Raw genomic sequence first — 24930 nt, 5'->3', positions numbered from 1 at the left:
TTCTCAGGTATGAAAGAAACCTTCCGCTGTGCATTTGCTCATTTTAAGGACATTACATGGAGTCGTTCATGGCATATAGAGGTCCGTTCATCACAATGGCACCAGATGTTATTGTATTCGTTCAGAAGGATTTGGACGGGGTATGACATGTTCTGGATAACACTAGTCTTACCACCTTTATCTTTATCTCTACCAAATACTGTATCCGTCTCAAATTTATTATCTTCTTTTAACTTTTCTTTTCAAATTTGATTTTAAATTATTTTTTATGTGTTATATAATACTTTATGAATATTGTACCTTTAAAAATATATTCAAAATCAATTTATTATACCATTATACTAAACCTTAAAGTAAAAGCGATTCAACAATGTCTCCTTTTCTCTCTCAAACCTTTAAACCAACATATCCAAACTCAATTCCGGTCAATCCAAATCATAACCCCCAATTCAACAACACAAAACCTCACAACCAAACAACAATCACGCCTCCTATCCCCCTAAATCAACAATTTTTTTGGGTGCTTTATCACGCTATACCATTCCTGATGTCATCAAAAGCACTCTAAAGAATTATGGTCAAATACAGGGCCTATCTTGGAAACAAGATCGCAGCTTTGCTTTTGTGAAATTCGCTAATTCATTTTAAGCTTCAAAAGTGGTGGATCGTATGAATGGTAAAATTTTAAATGGCAGAAAGATCTATGTGGGTTTCGCCAAAAAAGATATGGTAGTCCAAGGTGGGAAAGAAGATGATCCGTTGACTGGTGGATCCAATTCGTTTAATATAAACCTTTCATTTTACAACAAACTCAACGACAACTTATGTGATGACCCGGAAATTTCTGACTAAATTTAAACTTAATCTTTAACGTTTTCGACACGATAAGCAAAGTCTATGAAGTTGAATCCTAAAATTCTTGAACTATTCAAATACCCTTCGATTGTTCTCAACGATTCGCGAACAAATATATGTAAATAGATACATATATATACTATAACTTGAAAACGTAACAAAGTGTTATGAAAACGATACTGTGCATTAACCTTATTGGTTTGATTATCTGATTGATATATTTAACTACGGAGTTAAAAGATTATGCCAAACGATTGAATTAAAAGATATTTATTGAGTCCCTTAAAGATTATGATATTATTATGAGTCTCTGTTGTGAGGTCCACGTTGATTTGGGAAATTGTTCATTTTTAACGATATTCGAAATAAATGGTAAAGTGTTTGTTTAAATAACGTAATTTGGAGACATACAATAATAAGGAATATTAACTGTTGGAATTAGATATATGAATAACTTGTGATATGTATTTTAAAACGTATATATTAATATTGAAAATATATAAAATATAATATTAAACTGGTCATAAAACGAATTGTTATTATATATATATTAACAAATAGCGAGACAATGATTTATAGAAGTAAATGACCAAAACACTCGAAAGTTTAATATATACTTTGAGTGGTATAGTTTAGGGATAATTTAAGGCTATATTTTGACAAAGGTACGTGACACGAAACATAAAATGCAAGTTTTCTAAACGTACGAAAATGCGTTCGAGAAACCGAAACCGGGGCATAAGTCGAGTGACAACATACGAGACATCAGAACAAAAATTTCAAGTCAACTATGCACGAGAATGTAATATAATATATAATTAATTAATATAAATTATATATATTATATATTAATAAATAAATATGTCGACAAACAAGAAAACAAAAGTTTGTGAGCTGGATCAGAGGGCCATGCGATCGCATGGCCTTGATGCCTAAAAACCATGCGATCGCATGGGGTTGGAAATCAGGCCACATCTATAAATTCAGTCGAATTCGTTCCAGTTTTGCACACATACATATTACACTCGTATATATATTTATATTTATACTATTATTATTATTATTATTATTATTATTATTATTATTATTATTATTATTATTAAGATTAATATTATTATTAATCTTATTATTATTAATATTAATATTATTAATTAGTATTATACATAAAATACTACGACGAAGTTATGAGCGTGTCACTTTCAAAATGGTTTTCAAGCGAGATAGAGCTAAGGAAATTATGGGTTATTGCCAAGGAGGTTATGGGTAATGTTCGGGGGTATATTTGTGAATCAAACCTAGTGTTTATCATCTCCGTTACGTCTACGTACTTTCCTACAATATTGAATCTCAATACTGATACGTAAGCACTCATATTTTATATTTTATATATTAATTGTGTATCCATGTCTAGTGCTCGAGTATATATATTTATACATGTTTGTATGCTAAATCGCTAAACAGTTTATAATGAATCACGAATTAAATACATATATTATTGGTAAAAGGTATATGATATACATGTTTTTGGAAAGCTGGCGAAAAATCAATGACTTTTCATTTAGACATCGAATAGTTTTTATGAACGGATTAAAAGATATGATCAACTGAATTATAATTGATGTTAATTGGAATTGCTTATGAATTTGCAATTAAGATTTAAACAACTTGTTTACAAGATTGATAAAATGGATTTTTAAATATTACCAGCCGCGTAAATGAATCCTTATATAAGGTACGTCTCGTTTGTTGAACTATTGTCAAAATTGACTTTTTGAAACAACATTGGATAACTTTTGTATGTCGATATCGAGCATTAGGATTGTGATACACTATGACCTGACCTAGCTTGATAGACATTTATTAACCAACATATGTTCTCTAGGTTGAGGTCTACGATTATTTGGTAATCCGAGTTTCGGTCACATTACGATGAACAACTTTATGTGCTGCTAAGGTGAGTTTCATTTGCTCCCTTTTTAATTGCTTTTGCAATATATATTTTTGGGCTGAGAATACATGCACTTTATTTTAAACGCAATGGATACAAGTACATACTAAATTCTACACCGAGTTTGAACCGAAAATCCCTTAGCTTTGGTAACTAGTAACTGCCGGTTATAAGAACTGGTGGGCGCGAGTAGTTATATATGGATCCATAGGGCTTGACATCCCCGTCTGTTCCAGGTATAGAAACCCTAGTCTGAACTATAAAACAGATGTATGCTATTTGAGTGTATCGTATATGTTGGTTGCATGTTAAACACAGGGGTACTTATTAGATAGACGTTAAAGTTTAGTTACCAGGGTGCTCAATCTTGTAGAATATTTTAATAAACGTTTCTGGACGAAACAACTGAAATCTTGTGATCCACCTTTATATACAGATTATATGAAACTATAAAACTATGAACTCACCAACCTTTGTGTTGACACTTGTTAGCATGTTTATTCTCAGGTTTCCTAGAAGTCTTCCGCTATTTGCTTATGTGTTAGACAAGCTATGTGCATGGAGTCTTACATGACATATTTTTCAAGGAAACGTTGCATTCACCAAATCATCACCATGTATCTTATTTTGACTGTATTGTCAACGGAAGTATTAATGTAAACTATTATTTACGGTGATTGTCTATATGTAGAAATCATCAGATGTCAAAAACCTTTGATTTAAATATTCATTTATGATGTGCCTTTTTAAAAGAATGCAATGTTTACAAAACGTATCATATAGAGGTCAAATACCTCGCAATGAAATCGATGAATGACGTATTCGTCCATATGGATTTGGAGCGATCATCACAGTTGGTATCAGAGCATTGGTCCTAGTGAACCAGGTCTTGCATGAGTGTGTCTAACTGATAGTTGTTAGGATGCATTAGTAAGTTTGGACTTCGACCATGTCTGCATGTCAAAAGTTTTGCTTATCATTTTTGTCGGAAATTACCTACTTATCATTCCTAGTCTAGACACATTTTACTGCATTGATTGCATGAATAGTGTATAGACAAAATTCATATCTTAGTGTATCTGTTACTGTAAACTTTTCCTGACATCTTCTGAAAATTTCTCCGTGATTTATGGAATTTGGTATTATATATACATATGTAAATTATGTATTGAAGAATACCAAACTAAATTCTATAATCTAATTCATATCAAAAATCATCTCCCTAATTATACAAGATGGATCCCGTATCTAGTTCATATTCCTTAAACTCTGACAGCTATTCCGATATGGATATTCACCTGAATTCCGAAGACAGTGTAACCGGAATGGATCAATCAATTAGCCATCATCTATTCTGGATGAATTGGGGATGGGTTCATAATCTACTTAATCATTGGAGACAAGAAAAAGGCGATCCCTTCCATCCACCAGATTCACCTCTTGGCGAAGAACCTGAAGCACTTACCGGTGAACCCGTTCGTAACACCATTTTCACCCTCATTTCCAGAACAGCTCGCAACAACTATGTAATATCCAATATTGTAAATCTTATTCATCCGCTTATCCGAACAGCCAATCATCCCAGTATAATAGAAGAAGTCAACGAGCTTCGTGCTCGGGTAGTGGCTTTGTAGAATATAGTGCAAGGATTACAAACACCAGCAGCAGCACCAGCAGCATAAACAGTACCACCGATAACAACACCAACAGTACCATTACCACCACCAACAATAACATCCCCATCACACGCCTCAACATCACAATCTATACCTCGGATATCAACATCATACGCACCATAGGTACTAAGGAGTACCAACAACAATAATCGATGAAGTATTGATTCATAATTTCATTGAAGAAATATTCTGCGGCGATTATGTAATCTCTAAAGTCTTAGAGATTATCTATTCCAGCCGTAACTGTAAATCAGATGAGTGGACCGAAATGATAGAAGGAAGAGTAGAAACCCTGACCAGAATGGTGTACGATTTACAAGCTAGACTTGTTTTACCAGCAGCATCAACAGTATCGTCAGTATCACCAACACCGGCAAAACCTGTAGCACTACAAGTTCCACCAATTTCATAATCACCAACATCATCACAAATCAACAACGCGTATATTGTATCAACGAGTTATGAAGTATTAACTCATTTTCCCTGAAGAAATTATATGTATATTTTATATATATATGTGAAATTTGAAAACAAAATAAATCTTTTCGTACTAAGCTATTACATGTGAATCATAACTGGTAGGTACTACTCGGTTAGTTCATGTTACTAATATGCTATACATCCTTCGTTAATGACTTAACAATCGTTAACTACAATCTCTGTTTCAACTCAATGAATTCCATTTCCTAATAAACCAAGTGTATTATTCAATTACATAATTGATTTTACATTTTCATTTTCGATGTACTCGAAACTTTCCAGAAAACATCATCTGTGCCTTGTAAGGTTTACAAAAATTCCACGAGCATCAACATCCTTCACCGAGGAATATCAATAAGAATAAATAATGAAGTATTAATTTCATTAGTGAAATACTCCGCGAAGATTAGGTAATCTCTAATGTTTTGGAGATTATTCATTCAAGCTAAAAATTAAATGAGCTTAATATGATATTAACTCATTAAATCTGTATTACATCTGAAGAAAATATACATACAGATATTTTCATAAAGACTGTAATGAAAATTCTTTGTACAAAGTATTAATTGTGAAATTTTTTTAACGGGTAGGTAATACCCGGGAAATATTTAAGTTTGCAATTAATATGCTACACTGTACAACTTTGATTCAAATTTTTTTAATAAAGCTCACAATGATATACAATCTTTTTCATACAAATTCAATTACATATTCTGATATTGACGAATTAGAATCTAAGTCATAACTCTGAACCGGTGACATCATTCTTAGATCCTTACATCTTTCGAAGCAATACTTTGACTTCAAAACTGTGCAAGATCCTTCAACATTGTTTTTAACGAAAATAATCTTGCAATCCCTTTTCAAAGTATCCAGTTTTATCACACTTCCAACCAGTTAACTTCGACTTTTCAAGATTAACCTTATTGTAACTTTGACATATACATTTTTGTTACTGGGGAACCTTTTATGTTCCACCACACATGCAGTAAATTTACCAACAACTTCGTTGATCCTTGACCCTCCGAAAAATCATTATAATCATTGAAACCCTATCATATACTCGTCTACATCTTCTAACGGTAATTACCATACCAACTACCGAGAATTAGCAATCAGTATTTCAAATTTCGCAGCAATTCTACGCCAACAGTTATATATATACATATAATGTCTATCTCCTATACTTACTTACTTCGAATGTGAAGTTTCTGAAAAACACCTTAAACCGTGAACTAGTTCTCGAAATTTTGAAAAGTACTGATGAAGCAGCAAAAACTGTAAACGACCTTAACAGTAAAAAGTTTGATGATAAAGAATAGTGTGTTGGCAAAGCTTAGAAAAAGAAAAGGTTTGGAACTGAAAAACGGATTGAGCAAAGTATGAAGGAGGCTGTGGATAAATCACAAAGACGAAACCTGCCTTCCAAGAATCCAAATGATTCAGTATTTGCTGAAGCCATTAACGAATACCTTACTTCCGAATCTAAACCCTTGCGGACAATATTCTTCATCATCCTCTGATATTAGAAATTCTAAGATATTATCATATCTTTCATTATAAATATCTTCGATATTTCTGAAGATATCTTCATAACTATTATCATCTGAAATTATTTATCTCTTCACGCTATCTATGTTACATCATAAAAGAAACTATTTTAGTTTCTAATTTCTGAAAATTTTGAAAAAATGGATGTTTTTGAAGTAGTGTTGGGGATTGAAGCATGAGTTAGTATAATATAATGACACTTGATCAACGTGATTATATTACAGTAAGTCATGCTGAGTTTCTAATGGAACATGATAAAGGTTCACAGATCATACCCTCATCATGAACCATGTTACATAACTCTTTCATTCTATTTAACCTCTAAACATATCAAGAAAATATTTTTCTTGATGATTCGGTCTTTTTCGAGGTATTCTGGTAATTTGACAAATCAGATTGTGCCATTACCGTTTCTTTCTTAGAATATTACTTATGTTCATTCTGAAATTCATACCTACAAATTCTGGACCATTATTCGCTTGACTTAAAGTCAGGAAGAGAAAACGAAGGCATTAAGCTCCGAAATATAATGAAAAATATAAAGCCCGAAAACAACCCCAAAATTACAAACCGTGTATATCAATGCGTATAGCAATATAAAGACACGAGAGAATGAAAAACAATATAACTCCAAGGTAATAGTAGAAGAAAATAACCTCCTCTGGTGGCAGATGAAAAAGAAGAATGAATGATATGATAGCCAAGAAAATATCAAGAATCATAACTGGATGAAGTATTTTCACAAATCTTTTGTAAGTATGAAATAAGGAAGAAGATTATAGGAGTGGTGAAAATAAATGAAACGGATGAGGTCAATTTATAGCAAAATATCAGACATAGCAATCGAGGCAGATTACGCATTTAATCAAAGGAAATCCTAATTTTCTTAAATTCCGAAGAATCAAATCTTATTTAAATTATGAAGATTTTCTATTCCTTAAATTCCGAAAATCAATCGTTACTACGTCAAGAGATAAGACGAATCTCTATTCTCCATTTTACTCTATTACGATAACTTCCCTCATACGCTTCGAATAATTGTATTTTTTTATCCATATTATTCAACGGTGAAAAAAATTCTATTTATCAACACATATTCGTCATGAAAACATTTTTATTGTTAGCCATGACGACCTCACTCAAATTTCGGGACGAAATTTCTTTAACGGGAAGGTACTGTGATGACCCGGAAATTTCTGACTAAATATAAACTTAATCTTTAACGTTTCCGACACGATAAGCAAAGTCTATGAAGTTGAATCCTAAAATTCTTGAACTATTCAAATACCCTTCGATTGTTCTCAACGATTCGCGAACAAATATATGTAAATAGATACATATATATACTATAACTTGAAAACGTAACAAAGTGTTATGAAAACGATACTGTGCATTAACCTTATTGGTTTGATTATCTGATTGATATATTTAACTACGGAGTTAAAAGATTATTCCAAACGATTGAATTAAAAGATATTTATTGAGTCCCTTAAAGATTATGATATTATTACGAGTCTCTGTTGTGAGGTCCACGTTGATTTGGGAAACTGTTCATTTTTAACGATATTCGAAATAAATGGTAAAGTGTTTGTTTAAATAACGTAATTTGGAGACATACAATAATAAGAAATATTAACTGTTGGAATTAGATATATGAATAACTTGTGATATGTATTTTAAAACGTATATATTAATATTGAAAATATATAAAATATAATATTAAACTGGTCATAAAATGATTTGTTATTATATATATATTAACAAATAGCGAGACAATGATTTATAGAAGTAAATGACCAAAACACTCGAAAGTTTAATATATACTTTGAGTGGTATAGTTTAGGGATAATTTAAGACTATATTTTGACAAAGGTACGTGACACGAAATGTAAAATGCAAGTTTTCTAAACGTACGAAAATGCGTTCGAGAAACCGAAACCGGGGCATAAGTCGAGTGACAACGTACGAGACATCGGAACGAAAATTTCAAGTCAACTATGCACGAGAATATAATATAATATATAATTAATTAATATAAATTATATATATTATATATTAATAAATAAATATGTCGACAAACAAGAAAACAAAAGTTTGTGAGCTGGATCAGAGGGCCATGCGATCGCATGGCCTTTGTGACGACCCGGGAATTTCCGACCAAATTTAAACTTAATCTTAATAGGAATTCGACATGATAAGCAAAGTCTGTAATATTGAAATCTTAAAAACTTTGAATTGTGTTCATGTAAACATTTGACCTTTGACTAGTCTCGACAATTCACGAACAATTAATTATGAATAGATATGTGTGTATGTGTATATATATATGAGTTCAATACATAATTGATGATTATATGTTTATCGAATATATACTAAAATGTATAAATATTCAATATTAAATATATGTTATTATATATATAATAATTATTAAATATTACATATTACTTTATTAAATGTAAGTAAAATATAACTATAGTATTTTTAGTACTTTTATTAATGCTATTAATATTAATATTAGTATTATTATTTTTAGTTATTATTATTTGATATTATCATCATTATCATTAAGAGTTATGTTTATAAATTATTATTATCATTATAATTATAGTTAGGAGAAAATAATACAATTTATTACATTTATCATTAATAATAATATCATTTTTTCTTTTTTTAGTATTATCAATAACGTTAATATTATTATGATTAATTATATTAAACATGTTAAATTAATTAATATATATAAGATCATACGTACGTAACATAATCAGATTTGTTTTGAGTCTCAATCCAACTGTTTTCAATTTTCGTTCTTGTCCTAAATCAGTTTTATATCGTCATCAAAGGTACCAATCTATAAACTTTACAGCCTAATAATTTTCTTAATTTTCCTTGATTAAATAGAACCCTGTCAATATCAAGTGACTATAAAACAAAGAATTACACTGTGTTTTCACTTGAACTTCATAACAACCATCTTTTTACATCCATTCGATTCTCTTTTTCTTTTATGATTTCCGGCAACACACCTTCTTCCTTGTTCCATTAATCGCTAATCACCACCAAAAAAAAAAAAATACTATAATAAAAAAAATAACTACTATCTTCATCCTTAAACCTACCATTCTTTTAGACGGTATGTATTGTCTTGCTACTACTATACCTTTCTGATTTAACTATAATGATATACAATTATATTTGATGATATAACAAATGATAATACTAATAACCCTACTTGAATACATAATTAATTATACAAAGCCTTCCTTTATTAAAGTGTCGGTAATGGGTTAGTTGATTTATAATGGAGTTATTAAATTTAATGGATCCAATGTTAATCTATTACAATTCCATCGAAACAAGAGGGGCCACTCAATTGACGTTTTAAAGTTTTATAATTTGATGATGAGGGCTTCGATTGTCTGTTTCTTTCTGTCGCTACAACTCAACGAAAACTTTGAACCACTTTTAATATTCGATATTTTGTGTTGCCATCGTGTACTTCAAAAACAAAACCCATCTGATTTCCCTTTTCTTCTACAGCTCATGCTATTTTCTTTTCCTCCTTCGAAACCCATGTAAATATCAGACAACTATAGAAAAAGATTCCATTGATTTATAGGGCCACGTCTTATTTTTTTTTTCCTTCCTTTGTGAGTTGGCCGCTCAAGTGGATCATTTAAGGAACATGCAGTTTTTTTTTTATTTAGATAAACCCTTTGAATTTGGACGAACCCCACTTGATTAATATAAACATGAAATCATATTGCAAGGTGATTTGGTTGGGCCACCATATATTTTTTTTTTACCATGAACACACATTTTTTTCTTTTGGCCGTGGAATTTTTATTCATGTGGGGCTTGAGGTGTAATGGAAGATGATGAGGTATACGTTCCATATGTAAAGATATATGATGTTGAGTTTGGTATATGATGAGTTGTAAAGGAAATATGAGGCAGCAATATTTTTTGATCCTTGATAATGCTAAAAACGAACATATATTTCATAGCATTATTCCTCAAGAAAGACAAGCTTTTAGTTGCAATTGTTCTATTTACAAGTGATATTCGTTTAAATAATAAAAGGTGAAGACAAAAGACAGATTCAACGAATTGAAGACGCAAACGACCAAAAAGCTCAAAAGTACAAAATACAATCAAAGAGGTTCCAATTATTGATAAGAAACGTCTCGAAATTACAAGAGTACAAGATTCAAAACGCAAAGTACAAGATATTAAATTATACGCAAGGACGTTCGAAAATCCGGAACCGGGACATGAGTCAACTCTCAACGCTCGATGCAACGGACTAAAAATTATAAGTCAACTATGCACATAAATATAATATAATATTTAAATAATTCTTATAATTATTTAATATATTATATTATTTATAAAACCGTCGGCAGAAGAAAACAACCAAATGTGAGCCTCCCCAGCTGGCCATGCGATCGCATGGCCTGGAAGGCATAAATCCATGCGATCGCATGAGCCCCAGTTCCAGCCCACATGCCTATAAAAATCGAGCTTTGGTGCACCACAAATCCATCTATCTTTCTCTTCTCTCCATATATACGTAAAATATATATTTATAATTTATTTTTTAATTTTAATTTTAATTATAATTCTAATAATAAGGGTATGTTAGCGAATATTGTAAGGGTGTAAGTCGAAATTCTGTCCGTGTAACGCTACGCTATTTTTAATCATTGTAAGTTATGTTCAACCTTTTTACATTAATGTCTCGTAGCTAAGTTATTATTATGCTTATTTAATCCGAAGTAATCATGATGTTGGGCTAATTACTAAAATTGGGTAATTGGGCTTTGTATCATAATTGGGGTTTGGACAAAAGAACGACACTTGTGGAAATTAGACTATGGGCTATTAATGGGCTTTATATTTGTTTAACTAAATGATAGTTTGTTAATGTTAATATAAAGATTTACAATTGGGCGTCCCTATAAATTACCATATACACTCGATCGGACACGATGGGCGGGGTATTTATATGTACGAATAATCGTTCATTTAACCGGACACGGGAATGGATTAATAGCCACTAGAATAATTAAAACAGGGGTGAAATTATGTAAAAGGACACTTGGTATAATTGATAACAAAATATTAAAACCTTGGGTTACACTCAGTCGACATCCTGGTGTAATTATTAAACAAAGTATTAAAATCTTGTTACAGTTTAAGTCCCCAATTAGTTGGAATATTTAACTTCGGGTATAAGAATAATTTGACGAGGACACTCGCACTTTATATTTATGACTGATGGACTGTTATGGACAAAAACCAGACGAACATATTAAATAATCCAGGACAAAGGACAATTAACCCATGGGCATAAAACTAAAATCAACACGTCAAACATCATGATTACGGAAGTTTAAATAAGCATAATTCTTTTATTTCATATTTAATTTCCTTTATTTTATATTTAATTGCACTTCTAATTATCGCATTTTTATTTATTGTTATTGTATTTAATTGCACTTTTAATTATCGCAAGTTTATTTTATCGCATTTTTATTAATCGCAATTTCATTATCGTTATTTACTTTATGCTTTAATTTAAGTCTTGTATTTATTTTTAATATTTTACATTTGGTTTTAACTGCGACTAAAGTTTTAAAATCGACAAACCGGTCATTAAACGGTAAAAACCCCTCTTTATAATAATAATATTACTTATATATATATATATATATATATTTGTATTTTTATAAAAGTAAACTAATATAGCGTTAAGCTTTGTTTAAAAAGATTCCCTGTGGAACGAACCGGACTTACTAAAAACTACACTACTGTACGATTAGGTACACTGCCTATAAGTGTTGTAGCAAGGTTTAAGTATATCCATTCTATAAATAAATAAATATCTTGTGTAAAATTGTATCGTATTTAATAGTATTTCCTGGTAAAATTTAATAGTATTTTATACCACTCCGCTACCACATCAAGTATTTTTGGCGCCGCTGCCGGGGACATCATTCTAGCTTAAAAGCCGGAAGCGCAACGCTAATATAAAAAAAAAAGATTTTTATTTTTAGTACGCTTTTGTAAAAATACGTTTTAAATATTCAAAAATATTAAAAGAAAAATAAAAATATAAATATTTTTTTTAAGAGTTTGGTAAATATTTAAGTTTTATAAAGTTTCTTTATTTCTATTTTTTTTATTTTGTAAAAATATAAGTTTTATTTAATTAATAAATATATTTTATATTTTACAGCAAAAACAGGAAAAAAAAATTAAATTTCGGCCTGTACTGTAGCAGCCCACTCTATGGCCCGAAACCCTAGCCCATGCGATCGCATGGCTGGGCAACTGAGGACTCCTGCGATCGCATGAGCCCATCTGACACGCCAGATTAGACTGCAGCCAGCAATCATTACGGAGTATAATTATTAATTATAATTAATTATAACCCTAATTAGGGTTTAGGTTATTATATTAATTAATTTTAGATATTAATTAATTTGTATTTAAAATTTTAATTAGTTTTTATAAATTACAAAATTAATAGTTTAATAAAATAAATAATATAAAAATAATATTTTTATAAAAATTGTACTTTTTACAACTTTTTGTATATTTTTATATTTTGTCCCTTTTTAATCGTTTTAGCGTAACTTTTGTATTTTTCGCTCATATTTAGTTTTAATTTTATAGTCTTTGTCATAGTTATTTTTACTTCTAAATTTTTAGGCTTTGCCGTAGAATTCCTTAAGTGCTTTTTCTTTAGACTAAGATTTAAGTGCTTTAGAATTTTGCGACGCCTTTTTAAGTTTTAGTTTCTTTTTAAGTTATTTCCATTTGGGATTTAGTTTTTCTTGTAAGCTTTAATATTTTTAGACGACTTTTACCTATGTATCAATTATCATTCCAATTAGTAATTTCAATTTGCGATTATAATTTTAAGTTAGTTGTAGTAATAAGGTTAGGTTAGTCAAGTATTTTTAAGTTTTATAAGTTTCTTTTATTTTTCCGTCACCTTTTATTTTTCAACCATTTTTCTTTTTCGACCTTTTTCGACGAACTCTTTTTCTTTCTTATTTCTCGCTTTTCTAGTTTTAGGACATAGATTTTTATTCTACTTCTTATCTAAAATTCTTAAAATTACGAAAATTTATTTTAAGTGGTTAAATTGATAGACATCAAAATTTTCTGGTTCGTAGTAATAGTTGGATTTGTACGTGGACCGGGTTATTGGAGCCAAACAGTCCTCAATTATATTGAGACCAAACGAATCCTGCCCCTCTGCTGCATCTTTTGGCTATTCAAAACGTGGGCAAAATCAGAAAAGTCTATTAATTGGATAACTTATTATAATTTTTCTTTCCTTTTAAAAACTAATAGGATATTCAGTGAATGCACCGAGCAAGACGTTCATCACCTTTTATACGTTCACCACCTGTAACCAGATCAAGACATTTAGCAAATATAACCGCCGTTGATTTTTCTTTAGAATCGTCATCCAGTCGACCAAGTACTTCAGTTCAAATTTCCAATAATCCATTTTTTGAACCCGACCTCACAATTGAGAATCCGGAGAATATTCAGGAACGGTTCGTAGATCCTGAACCACTAAACTTTCCCCTGGAACCACCAATCATTCAAACAGAGATTGTTGAGGAACGAACCATTAAATCAGAATCCTCTAGTGATTCCGATTCAACAAATTCAATTATGGAGAATCTGGAACCTTTAAGTATGGAAGACCGAATGAGAGCTAAACGCACTGGCCAAGGTCACGCAATTACTCATCCAGACATTAATGCGCCAGATTATGAAATCAAAGGACAAATTCTACACATGGTGATTAATCAATGCCAATTTAGTGGTGCGCCGAAGGAAGATCTAAATGAACATCTACGTACCTTTAATAGGATCTGCACACTATTTAAAATCCGAGAAGTGGAGGATGAACAGATATATCTCATGTTATTTCCCTGGACTTTAAAGGGAGAAGCCAAAGATTGGTTGGAATTGTTACCTGAAGGGGCGATTGATACATGGGATGTTTTAGTTGACAAATTTCTTAAACAATTCTTTCCTGCATCTAAAGCCGTAAGACTTCAAGCAGAAATTGTTACGTTCACACAGAAACCAAATGAAACTCTATATGAGGCGTGGACAAGATATGGAAAGTTATTAAGAGGATGTCCGCAACATGGTTTAGATACCTGTCAAATAGTACAAATATTCTACCAAGGATGCGACATCACTACAAGGAAAGACATAGATATAGCAGCTGGTGGTTCTATTATGAAGAAAACCGAAACTGATGCTTACAAAATTATTGATAACACTGCTTCCCACTCACATGAGTGGCACCAAGAAAAAGATATCATTAGATCATCTAAAGCAGCTAGAGCCGATTCTAGCCATGACTTAGATTCCATTTCTGCAAAGATAGATGCTGTCGAGAGACGAATGGAAAAGATGACTAAAGATATTCACTCCATACGAATTAGTTGTGAGCAGTGTGGAGGACCACATTTGACAAAAGATTGTCTCAGTATTGAATTAACAATGGAACAAAGAGAGAATATTTCATACATAAACCAAAGGCCTGGAAATAATTATCAGAATAATTATCAACCGCCAAGACCGATTTACAATCAAAACCAGAATTATAACAGAAATATTCCATACAACAACCAACAAGGTCCTAGCAATCAACAAGTATCCAATAATACTTACAATCAGCAAAGACCTAATTTTCAAAATAAACCACCACAACAAACCGATGATAAAAAGCCGAATTTAGAAGATATGATGACGAAGCTAGTTGAAACTCAAACACAGTTTTTCACATCTCAGAAACAAACTAATGAACAAAATGCGCACGCATTTAGAAATCAACAAGCTTCTATTCAAAATCTGGAACAAGAAGTAAGTAACCTAGCAAGGTTAATAGGTGAAAGAAAATCGGGAAGTCTACCTAGTGATACAAATGCTAACCCCCGGAATGAAACAGCTAAAGCCATTACCACAAGAAGTGGTACAACACTCAAACCACCGGAAATACCTGTAACTTCTGATGAAGCTATTCCTACTCCACAAGAACCACAACCTGATCAAGATAAGGAAAAAAAACCGGTAGTTGAAAAGGTTAATGAAGATAACACAGTTAAGGATAAACCTTATGTTAAACCATACCAACCACCACTTCCTTACCCGAGTAAAATGAAGAAAGAAAAACTTGAAGCCGAGCAATCCAAATTCTTGGATATGTTTAAACAGATAAATGTAAATCTTCCTTTCATTGATGTGATTTCAGGAATGCCTAGATATGCTAAATTCTTGAAAGATCTAATCTCAAATAGAAAGAAAATGGAAGAACTCTCGGCTGTTACTATGAATGCTAATTGTTCAGCAGTGCTGTTGAATAAGATACCAGAAAAATTATCTGATCCAGGAAGTTTCACAATTCCGTGTTTTCTGGGTAGTCTTAGTTCAATAGAAGCATTGGCAGACTTAGGTGCTAGTATAAATTTAATGCCGTATTCACTATACGCTAAACTAGACCTTGGAGAATTGAAACCAACCAGAATAAGCATACAACTAGCCGATAGATCAATAAAATATCCTAGAGGGATAATGGAGAACATGCTAGTTAAAGTTGGTACTTTAGTATTTCCAGTAGATTTTGTTGTTCTGGACATGGAAGAAGATTCTCAAGTTCCTCTCATATTAGGAAGACCATTTTTAAACACGGCTAAAGCAATGATAGACGTGTTCGGTAAGAAATTGACCCTAAGTATAGAGGATGAGAGTGTTACCTTTTCAGTTGATAGAGCAATGCAACAACCACAATCTGCAGATGATACATGTTATTATATTCAAACTATAGATGCACATGCAGAATTATTAGAAGAATTTCCAGAATTACAAGGAACAGGAGAATGTTCTTTAGGAGAAGGTAATGAACCAATTGATGAAGCTGAAATGTTAGCTACACTTATAGCTAATGGATATGAACCAACAACAGAAGAAATTCAAATGCTAAAAGAAGAAGACAGATATCGATACAAATCATCGATAGAAGAACCTCCGAAATTAGAGTTAAAGCCACTTCCAAACCATTTGGAATACGCTTATTTACATGTTGAATCTGAATTACCTGTAATAATATCGTCTTCTCTTACTGAAAATGAGAAATCACAACTCATTTCTGTGTTGAAAGCTCATAAACCAGCCATTGCATGGAAGATTCATGATATTAAAGGAATAAGTCCTTCGTATTGCACACATAAAATCCTTATGGAAGAAGGTCATAAAACGTATGTGCAACGCCAACGAAGACTAAATCCTAATATGCAAGATGTAGTTAAGAAAGAGATTATTAAACTGCTAGATGCAGGTCTAATTTATCCAATCTCTGATAGTCCATGGGTAAGCCTAGTTCAATGCGTACCTAAGAAGGGTGGCATGACTGTCATTACAAATGAGAAAAATGAGCTTATTCCTACTAGGACTGTAACAGGATGGCGTGTATGTATTGATTATAAAAAATTAAATGACGCCACCAGAAAAGATCACTTTCCCTTACCTTTCATAGATCAAATGTTGGAAAGATTAGCCGGAAATAGTTATTATTGTTTTCTAGATGGATTTTCCGGATATTTTCAAATTCCAATAGCACCCGAGGACCAAGAGAAAACCACATTCACGTGCCCTTATGGTACTTTTGCTTACAAACGCATGCCATTTGGACTTTGCAACGCCCCAGCAACCTTCCAAAGGTGCATGATGGTGATTTTTCATGACATGATAGAAGAATGCATGGAAGTATTCATGGATGACTTTTCAGTCTTCGGTGATACATTTGAATCATGTCTAGTTAATCTGGAACGAATGCTTATTAGATGCGAACAATCAAATCTAGTTCTTAATTGGGAGAAATGCCATTTTATGGTTAAAGAAGGCATCGTTCTTGGTCATAAAATTTCAAAAGAAGGAATTGAAGTGGATAGAGCTAAAGTAGATGTAATTGCTAAACTTCCACATCCTACCAATGTTAGAGGAATTAGGAGTTTTCTAGGGCATGCCGGTTTTTACCGACGTTTCATAAAAGATTTTTCTAAAATTGCCACTCCTATGAATAAACTCCTAGAAAAGGATGCGCCATTCATCTTTTTAGATGAGTGTATCAAATCTTTTAATATTCTTAAAGAGAAACTCACTAATGCGCCGATCATGATAACACCAAATTGGAATCTACCATTTGAACTAATGTGCGATGCAAGTGATTTTGCAATGGGAGCCGTTTTAGGACAAAGGATTGAAAAACGATTTCAACCTATATATTACGCTAGTAAGACGTTACAAGGAGCACAAACAAACTATACAACTACTGAAAAAGAACTCCTTGCTATTGTCTTTGCTTTTGACAAATTTCGATCATATCTCGTTCTAGCAAAAACGGTGGTCTATACCGACCATTCTGCTCTTAGATACCTATTTTCAAAACAAGATGCTAAACCAAGATTAATCCGTTGGATCTTACTCTTACAAGAGTTTGATATTGAAATCCGAGATAAAAGAGGAGCAGAAAATCTCGCCGCTGATCATCTTTCTCGTCTTGAAAATCCCGAATTAGAAGTTCTAAATGAATCGGCCATACAAGACAACTTTCCTGATGAATATCTATTGAAGATAGATTATAAAGAAATTCCATGGTTTGCAGACTATGCAAACTACTTAGTTTGTGGATTCCTTGAAAAAGGATTATCGTACCAAAAACGAAAGAAATTCTTCAGTGATATAAAACACTATTTCTGGGAAGATCCACATTTGTTTAAAAGTTGTCCCGATGGAATAATACGCCGATGTGTATTTGGAGATGAAGCTAGTAAAATTTTAAACCATTGTCACACAGGACCAACAGGAGGGCATTATGGGCCTCAACTATCAGCAAGAAAAGTTTATGATGCTGGATTCTATTGGCCTACAATTTACAAAGACGCACACCTTCTTTGCAAATCCTGTGATGCTTGTCAAAGAGCCAGAAAAATAAGTCAACGTGATGAAATGCCACAAAATGTCATCCAAGTATGTGAAGTATTTGACATGTGGGGTATTGACTTTATGGGTCCATTTCCAAAATCTCATAATAATCTATATATACTCGTAGCCATTGATTATGTATCTAAATGGGCGGAAGCACAAGCTCTCCCAACTAACGATGCACGAGTTGTAGTCAACTTTTTAAAACGTCTTTTTGCAAGGTTTGGAACACCGAAAGCTTTGATAAGTGATCGGGGTACTCATTTATGTAATAATCAACTTGAGAAAGTTCTTAAAAGATATGGAGTAACTCATAAAATCTCCACCGCATATCATCCACAAACAAGTGGACAAGTTGAAAATACCAACCGAGCTTTAAAACGTATTCTAGAGAAAACCGTAGGATCAAATCCAAAGGAATGGTCCATTAAATTGGAGGATGCACTCTGGGCTTTTAGAACAGCCTACAAAACTCCAATTGGAACCACACCTTTTAGACTTGTTTATGGAAAAGCATGTCATCTTCCAGTAGAAATTGAACACAAAGCATTTTGGGCTTTGAAGACATGTAATCTTGATTTACATGAAGCCGGACGTCTACGATTAAGTCAACTAAACGAATTAGAAGAATTAAGACATGAAGCATACGATAATTCGTTAATCTATAAGGAAAGAACGAAGAAATGGCATGATAAAAGAATCAGAAGTTCAAAAGAATTTAAGGAAGGAGACAGAGTTCTTCTTTTCAATTCACGATTCAAGCTATTTCCTGGAAAATTGAAATCAAGATGGTCTGGACCATTCATAGTCAAAAGAGTTTTCTTATACGAAACGATAGAATTAATAAATTCAAATGGGATTGAATTTAAAGTTAATGGTCACAGAGTTAAACATTACATACATGATCCGATGGAAGTCGACAACGAAGTTAATCACAATTTCGACACCACAGCTAACTAAGTGTGGGGAGAATCAAGTCTTTAAAGGATAATATGTATTTCTGTTAGAGTTAGATTGTCTGTTTTCGTGTAGTTCCCGAAAATGGAACCCGGATGGTCTTTCCCTAGCAGACCCTAAAGAACTAGTCTTCTCCCCCCATTCTGAATTTTTATTTTTTTTAGGTTTTTACAAAATGAAGACTGCCTGTGAACTAAACCATGGTCTAATGCTACACGCTTTGATCACTAAACGTAATAATGACATACTACCGAGTGAATTAGTATCAGTAATCAGAGAAAGAATGGACGGAGTTAGAAAAGAATCTAGATGCGAAGATAATAAGTTACAATTTGGTAAAGGAAAATCAAAATCCGCAGCGAAAAGAAGAGCACGACACCTAGAAAGATGTCACAAATGCGGAAAATGGTCACATGGAGGTAAATGTTCAAATAATCAAACCTATTCAAATACCGAATTTGTTACTTTATGCAGAGACGGACCGTTCATATGTTTAGAAGAAAAGACACTGAATGCTCGAGGTTACGCCTATGTAGCTATGGAAAACCAATTAAACCGACTATCTTATGAATGGGATAGATCATATAACTAAGAAATCTATCTCACAGGTAAGTCTGTACAGTTTTTATTTTATTTTTTTTTATTTTTAACCTTTTGATAATAAACGCTAATTTGTTCGCTATAAAGTATTAAATTGGTATTGAATAAAATTAGGTTTGGCGACCGAAATTATTGATATCATTCAAAAATTTATTACATCACTGCTAAATGTAACGTTTATTCTTAAGGTATAAATATCTTTAATCAATCAACCCAAAATATTTCAAAAATTCGTCATGAGTTAAATTAGGTCTTGGAACCGAAATTACTTTACCGAAAAGAGGGGCGCATATTTTTGATAATATTTGATTGATTAAAGTGGGATAAAAAGCCAAAAAGTTTTTTAATTTTATTTTTACCATGTTTTTAAAATTAATATTTAAATCTTAAATTAATATTGTAAACTTTGTAAAAACAATATTTTTAAAATTGTAAGTATTTGAATTTTTAAATTAAGTTTGGTGTGAATTTTTAATTTTTAAAATATGAATTTTTAATTTTATGCATTTCAAATTTTAAGTTTGGTGTGAATTTTTAATATTAATTTTGAATTTTATATTTAAGTTGTGTGAATTTAAAAACAAAAATTTACTTTATCTCATTAAGTTAAAAATAGGATTTTTAAAATTCTTCGTAAGTTGAAGACTAGGTCTTTGAACCGAAATTGCTTTACCCGAGGAAGGGACGAGAACTTTTATTATCATTATTTTTAATCTTATTGAATTAAAGTATGCCAAAAACATTAAAAAACCAAAAAACCTTTACTTTAAAAAAAAAACCGCGCTTTGATTTGACAAATTTTAAAATTTTGTCGAGGGACAGACTAGGACAACGATCCGAAACGCCCTCGCTCCTAAAGGAAAACAAAATTTTTAAAATTTAATTAATTATAAGTTTTATAAAGCATAAGGTTTTATATAAAAAAAAAAAAAAAGCTGAAGACACTGTAGCCGGTACCCCATGCGATCGCATGGGGTTTGCACTTGGAACCCATGCGATCGCATGGGGACCAAATGCAGGTCAGAAACAAATACAGCAGCGGGTCTGTTATTCACACAAAACACACACATACACCCGAAAAAACTCTCAAATCTTCACCAAATTTCGCTAAAATTCACCGTAATTCGTCATTTTTCTTGCTCTAATCATGCCTAGATTCTCATTCTTTAGCAAATTGGTAAAAATTACACCCCTAAACTCTATAAATTCCTAGTTTTTGTGATAATTACCAATTTTTTACCTAATGCAATTTTGTTAATTTCTAGTGTAATTAGTGTTAAATTGTTAGTATTTTATGCATGTATAACCTAGATTGATGCTATTTAACATGATTTGAAGCCAAAAACTTCAAAATTTTTAGAAATCTAGGGTTTGTGTTCTTGAGCAATTTGGGGCTTTTTGATATAAACAGGTTATGGCCGATTTTTGTCATGAATTATTGCTAAATTGAGTAGTGTAACATGTTTAGATAGTTAAATGATCCAAACAATGATCCTAAACATAATTTTTGGAGATTAAAGTGGACTTTTTAAGTCCAAAATTCATGAACTTGATTAATTTGATATATTTGCCATTTGAGACTTGTTTAATTATTAATAATGAATATTTTGACATGTTATTTGAGTTAAATGCTTATGAATTTTGTATACATTTTCATATGTGCTTATTTGAAAAGTGTAGAATTGTGAAAATGTGTATAAGTTTAATTTTGATTTAACATGTTATAGTGATTGTTTTAAGTTGTTATTTTGCTAACACTAATGCATATTTGGATGCACAATTTTTGTGTTTAATGTGTTTTACAGAGAGTCGATACTGGAGGTTCAGGAGCATCATCATCTAGACGACTAGCACCAGCACCAGAACCAGAACCAGAAATGCAACACGAACAAGAACCACAACAGGAACAACAACAGCCTGATCAGCACATACCTTATTATGATCCAGTACAGTTTGTTGATGAATTCATAGTATTCCCAATGAGGCCGCCAGTAGAATTCCCAACGATTCCTGAGCACACTCTACATCCTAATCTGAGATTTGATAGAAGATGGAGACATTACGAGACATATCAAAGGAACAAATTCAAATTGGTAACAAAAAATGTAGAGGTGCCAAGGGTAATTGATTGGGCCCCTTTGGAAACGGTCCATCTAGCTGACCGTGTTAGACAGCTTTTAGTTCAAAGGTATGGCAGTTCTTCTTTTACAGATTGGGAACGTCTTTTCACCATTCGTAGACCTGTATATAAGGAATGGTGTGTTGAGTTGATGAGTACTGTATCACTTGATACAAATATAGTTAGGATAGATGATAGAAGATTTCTTAGGTTTATCCTTGGCGGTAGGATGTACAAAATGTCCATGCTGGACATGACCAGGGCCTTACAGATATATACTCCTGGTGAGTTGCTATTACCCGATTGTACAAACTTGATTCATTATGGTGAACGGGTAGATAGTAACTTTGACGCTGACGCCATTTGGAGGCGTATGTCACATTTTGATGTTTTTACACGAGCAGGAGGACTCTCCTATACACATATTGACAGAGCCGAGCTTCGTATTATTCATAGATTTTTGGCTAACTCGATTACACAAAGAGGTCATAATAAAGAAAAAATTACCTTATATGATTTATTCTACCTAAAGTGTATTCGGGATCCTAGAAGCTTTGTCAATATCCCTTACTATGTTGCTTTTTATTTATCTAAAATGGTAGAGGGAATGCAGGACGGGAGTATAATAGGAGGAGGTATTTTTGTTACTCTCATTGGAGAGTATTTAGGTGTTGATAGGAACCAAGGGGGTCCATTACAGATTTGTAGAGAACAGGTTGAGCCCTTAGGATTGAAAGTTTATGTGGGTGCTAAGGTATTGAAAAGTAGACGTAACCAGGCAGTACCCTATGAGGGATCTCATCCTCAGGTAGAGAGAGGCTCATACGAGGAAATGGAGGAGGCGGAAGACATTAGGGATGTCTTTCGAGATGCTATTCTTGACGTCCACGTTCGTATAGATGATGAAGCAATGACGAACGCGGCAAGACATAGTATGTATGAGCAGTGGAACTCCGAGCGAGTATACGAGGATTATAGGCGACGCCAACACGATAGCTGGTTAGTTCATCAGCACCAAATCATGAGCCAGCTATCATATCAGGTACCAAATAACTATGTACCTACTCGACCTGCTCATTTTCCGCCACATAGCCCCGATATCCGACCACCCTTTAACCGGTATGACTATAACCAAGCCTATCAGAACACCTATAACCAACAATGGAACCCACCCGATGAGATGAACTGGAACCCCTATCCAGACTGATTTAGTTCCATTTGGTTATTTTTATGATTATTATGTTTTTATCTTTTGACTTTTTCATGTTTAAACTTATGTTATTGGATATATTTGTGTAATTTTTATTATTTTATTATTATTGTGTACTAATATTTCATATTTAGAATTTGAAAGTGGGATATTAAGTCCCATTTCAAATTGCCATGCATGATTATACTTGTATGTATGTATATTGTCGATTGTTCAAAACAGGGTAAAACAGCGCATTTTCAAAGACTGGCATTAAGTTCAGCAAAAGCTACTAATTTTGACGACAAGATGACAAATAAATGTGATGTAACAACAGACGAAATGAACAAATGCTATGCACCATTTATCATTCAGCAAACAAACGTCAATATATTTGGAAACTTTGGTAAAATTTAATCATTTCTACGCTAATCACCCTCAATAATTTAAATTGTACTGATTTCTTGCAAATGAGGGTATTGCAAGATCTTAAGTGTGGGAAGGGGTTAAATTCTTTCGGATTTTAAATTTTTTTACTTTATACACTTGGTTACCATTAAAAATACTAGTAAAGCAGTAGTTGTATTAGAATATAGTGCTCTCTGATAATAAATAACAGCCCTAGTCTTATATACTGACTACCCAATTCTAGTAAATTTTTTAAAAATTTTCAATTAAATGAACTCAAATTCATGTTTATACATATTTATGAACGATAAAACTAGGTGTTAACACCGAAATTATTGTTACCTCGGAAAGGACATAAATTGAGAAACAAACCAAAATGTTAAAATTCATTTAAAATGGAATAGAGGACGATAAAAAGGAAAATAAAAGCCAAGTGTGGGAAAATTTACCAAGTTATTTTAAACATATGTCACATATATCTGTAACAAATAACTGAAAATACTTTTGCTTTGGACTAAACTAAACCATTTTACCCGATGAAAGAAAAGAAGAGATGGATCTACACGATGAATCAATTCCATCATTAAAAGGAAGTAAAGTCTTCCGAAAAAGACACGCGCTTCTTGATTTAGGTCAAGAAGTTGTCGTCTAGACCAGCTGTAGGTTGACGAAAAATCTAGAAAAGTCATCTCTAAAATCAGTAGGAAATCCACGGACCTCAGCATCAAACAGGGTCGCCAAGTGGTCAGATTTATCCTAACCATGAGAAGGATTTATCTCGTACAATGGGGGGGCACCGTGCAAATTAGCTTGATAAGACTAATGAATCAGATCTCCAGAAAGGATAATCTCCTTAAAAGATCAAAAAATCAGCTTTTAAGACTGATATTACTCAATCCTTGAGATTGACTTTAAAGATTGAGAATTACAAACTCATGGAATTCGATGATATCTAAACTCGAGCTTGAATTAGAAAATATTTTGATCAAATTAAAACCGATTTGTTTTCTGAAAACCCATTTTCAATGCGTTCATTACCATTGAACGTAAAATCCTAGGAATTCACCTGGAATTCATTAGGTCACCTGAACCAAATCGGGTGTCAACCGTAAGAACGGTGGTT

The sequence above is a fragment of the Rutidosis leptorrhynchoides genome, chromosome 4, assembly GCF_046630445.1.
Source record: "Rutidosis leptorrhynchoides isolate AG116_Rl617_1_P2 chromosome 4, CSIRO_AGI_Rlap_v1, whole genome shotgun sequence".
NCBI classification, from domain to species: Eukaryota; Viridiplantae; Streptophyta; class Magnoliopsida; order Asterales; family Asteraceae; genus Rutidosis; species Rutidosis leptorrhynchoides.
The sequence above is the reverse complement of the archived record's forward strand: the minus strand, read 5'-3'. Positions refer to the sequence as shown.